Source organism: Sorex fumeus, unplaced genomic scaffold (assembly GCF_029834395.1).
Source record: "Sorex fumeus unplaced genomic scaffold, SorFum_2.1 ptg000061l, whole genome shotgun sequence".
In the NCBI taxonomy this organism is placed as follows: domain Eukaryota; kingdom Metazoa; phylum Chordata; class Mammalia; order Eulipotyphla; family Soricidae; genus Sorex; species Sorex fumeus.
The window spans coordinates 36259838-36264215 of record NW_026606118.1 but is presented as its reverse complement, the minus strand read 5'-3'; positions in this window follow the sequence as shown (position 1 = coordinate 36264215).

The following is a 4378-nucleotide window of genomic DNA, read 5'->3' as shown; positions in this document are numbered from 1 at the left end:
CGTCTCCATTGTGAGACTTGTTGTTACTGTGTTTGGCATATTGAATACTTCATGGTTAGCTTGCCAGGCTCTGCTGTGTGGGCAAGATACTCTCGGTAGCTTGCCGGGCTCTCCGAGAGGGGCAGAGGAATCGAACTTGGGTTGGCCATATTGGCTGCATGCAAGGCAAACGCCCTACCGCTGTGCTATTGCTCCAGCCCATTCCCAAATGTGTATTACAAATTTTATTAACATTTATATTTGTTATGCTTCAGCTGGGTAGTTTCTTCAAGCATGAATCAATTAAAATGCGGTAGTAAAAAAATACAGTGTCTTGATTTGGCACCGCTATCAGGAGAACACAAATTATAGGAAAAATTCTGATTATGACAACATAATTATTACTTTTTCCTCTAAGGAAGGGAAGAGAAATAAATCATATGGGATAATCATTTCATCTTGAAACCCATGTTACATAAAACGTAACAATTTACACATTGTGGAGTATGTTCAGTTCTTACTCAAACCAGCCCAATCAAGAAATCACTCAAACTTGTACAATAATAATAAAATTATGTCATCTTGAAACCCCTCAGTTATATAAAATATGTATTTTACATATTAACCTTTTTAACTTTTTTTTAATGAGGTATAAACATTTTATTTAACAGTTTGTTGTTTGATTTTACTGTTTTCATAATTAATGACATATTGTGTGATTTTCCACTTGTAATTCTTCCCACAGGTTGGTGAGTACTTAAGCAACAGACTAGAGACAGGTCAACAGTTGCTCAGTGAGAACCCATTTTCTCCAACTGTGAACTTCTGTCATTTATCCCAAGAACTGTGGAGAACTACATAATATCCACTCTTAATAACACACTGGGGGTAGTTGGAAAGCAACAATGCAAACATATTAGCTCCAAGAAATTCGGCTAGGGTGAAAGAAATTGGAAAGAATACAATGTTGTAGAGCGACCTCTTAGTGACAAAGAATCTTATCAGAGTTTTCTTGAACAGGATCAGTTAAATTTTATATGGAAAGGTCTGGGCAAATTGTTTTTAGATTATGTGAAAACCTGGAGTGCTAATGAGTTGCTTACTTGTTTTTGGTATTGTTCTCTTCCTTCAGTTGTGCTGGTGTGTGGAAGCTATTGCAATAAAGCATGGTAGGTATGAGTTAATGGTATCTTTTTCTCATTGACAAAATTCCAATCTCATTCTATCTGTAATGAAAATAGGGTTTTTCTTTAGTACATAAAATGGAAAAAGATTACAACTGTCAAAACTGATAGCCTAGCTTACTTTCATAAAGCATTTTCTTAAAGCTGTAAATCACTGGTATTAGCGCAGTCTCATACATTTTTTTTCTCATTTCTTCACGAATCTTCTCCCTGTTTACATTTTTCCCTCCTTTTTATTTCTTTTTTGTCTTTCTTATAAGTGATTATTCATGCTGTCATCTTGATTAATGCTTCCTATTAAGAATTTCAAAGTATGTTTTACATTTTAAACATATTAAAATTCAAAAATTGGGAACTTTGTAATAAAATAAATACTCTTTGGATTTACAATATGTTAGTGAAAAGACTATTCTCAGTTTTGACATTTAGGAAGTTTGTTTCATCAGTATAAAATACTTGTGCTATTATTTATTTGAGTTTTTATTTTAATATAAAAAAGGTTAAAAATAGAGATGAACACTATTAGTCACACTAGTTTAGGGATTAGGTTTAGTAGATTTCAATTTAATCTTTCTTCATTTATAGGCTTTGTGACTTTTAACGATTCGTTTAACCCCATAAGCTTAATTTCCTCTTCTGTCTAGTAGTACAGTGATGCCTATTTCATACAATTGTGAGAATAAAATAAAATTTCATTTAAAGCTGGGAAATGTGAGACACGTACTTATGAACATTGTTACCTGCTGATTCTACAGCTATTGTTATTATTATCAATTACCCTGACCTTTCTTTACAAAATAAAGTAATGCATACCCATAATATAAAATGCCAACAGAAAAGCTTTAAATAAAGGGGTTTTCCCTGCCAATTAATGGTTTCTCATATATTCTGGCTCAAAATGTGCTTGAAGACTAGCATACATACAATCTTTTCTGAAACTGTACAGAAAGATCAGGTTTCACATCCTGTTTTGCATTTTTGTCACATAACAATTTGTCTTGAGTGTCAATTTTCCTGCACAATTATATATTATGATCCTCTTTAGAAAATTAGAATTATATATATAGTTCTATCGAATCAATATACTTTACTTCATAACAATGACCATATTATGCATATTTTTGGTTGTTATTATTATGCCTGCAAGGAAATCTCCAAGCAGCACTTTCTGAATTTAAGTATAAATGCATTTTTCTACTCTGATGTATTTTTCCAAATTACCCTTCCCAAAAGTTTGCACTAGTTTACTTTAGCACTACTTTCTGCATTTGGATATGGTACAAGAAGCTTTCATTTAAATAAGTTGTTTGGTATTTTAAAAAAATATTTGTCGAGGAATTATGACTTTCAATACTGTTAATGGTAGTTTCAGGCATACATTATTTCAACACCATAACCACCACCAGGGTACCTACTTCGCAATATCAAGGTCTCAAGTACCTCTTATGTTTTATATGCCCTCCACATCCCACTACCCCCACAGTACCTACATCCTAAGTTAAATTCTGTAGAGTAAGTTTTTTGTTCTGTTACCTTTGTCCATTTGTTTCTACCTTACTGTGTGTAGTTAGGCCCACATATGAGAGAGATCACTTGGTGTCTCTCCTTTTCCTTCTGACCTACTTCACTCAGCATGATGCCCTCTAATTCCACCCATGTTGCAGCAAACTGATGATTCTATCCTTTCTTACTGGTGCATAGTATTCCATTGTGGATAAATAGGTTGATAAATAGATAGATAGATTGATTGATAGATACTACAAATTCTTGATACATTTATCCATAATTGGGCATTGAGGTTGTTTCCATATCTTGGCTAAGCTCTGCAATGCACGTGGGCAAGCACATGTTCTTTTGAATTAATATTAATGCTTTAGACTTTCAATGCTACTTCACCATAACTAGAGTGCCATATTCTTCCACCACTGTCCTACTAATGTGAAATACTACTTGTGAATATTGTTACCTGCTACTACCCACCCAATAGCTCAGAGTTTGAACTAAATTGGCTATTGATTATTTTCTTTTTTGTTTCCTTTATGTCCCACACATGAGATCATTTGATATTTCTCTTTCTTCTATGACCACTTTGAATAGCATGATACCTTCAAGTTTTAGAAAAATTCAATATTTCATCTTCTCTCATAACTGAGTAATAGTACATTGTGTGTATATACCGCAATATCTACTCAACTGCTGTTCGGTTCTTGGGTGGTATCTGCCCTTGTTTATATTACACAGTGCTTCCATGAATATAGGTATAAATTTATCTTTACAAATTAATGCCCTTAAATTCTATAGATAAATGCCAAGGAATGAAATTCTTGCAGCATACTAAGTTTTATATTCACTTTATAATTTTTCTTTTGAAGCTAAATCAGATGACAGCCCAAGGAGAAGTGAATGAAGGTTCTTTTTCTCCTCAATCCCACCAGCAGTGATTGCTTCTGGACCATTTAACATAGGCCATTCTTTTTGGTACATGATGATATCTCATTGTCACTTTGCTTTGCTTTTCCATACTAGTGATAATGAACACTTTTTCATGTCTGTTAGTTATATATACGTCTTCTTTGAAGAAAAGTCTGTTCATCTTCTCTCCAATTTTTTGGTGGGGGATGTTTGTTTTTTCTTCTTGAGAGTCTTTTTAGTACTTTTGTATGAGTCTCATGATAGTACTTTGTCACAAGTGTGATAAGTCAATATTTTCTCCTGTTAGATAAAGTATCTCTTGATTTTAATCATGATTTCTTTTGCAGTGCAGAAGGTTTTTAGTTTGATCTAGTCCTATTTGTTTTTGCTTTTGTTTACTTTGTCAGTGGGGACATCAAAAACACCTTTGAGATCAATATCATTAAAAACACCTTTGAGTTATGCCTATGTTTTCCTCAATGTATTTTATTAGTTTGCATATTTTTGGAGGGGAATTTGGGCCACAGCCAGAGAATACTCCTGGCTCCCTAGTCAGAAGCTACTCCTAGCAGTGCTTGGGGGACCATTTGGGGTACCAGGAAACAAACCAGGGTTGGCCACATGTAAGGTAAGTACCTAAACCCCTGCACTATCTCTACAGCTCTAAATTCAGGTTTTTAATAATTTTAATAACTTTTGTGTATGGAATGAAATAGTACATTTAATTTAATTTTTAATTTTTCTTCATGTGGCAATACATTTTTCCACTCAAATACTCAGCTACTGTTTCATAAGATTTAAAA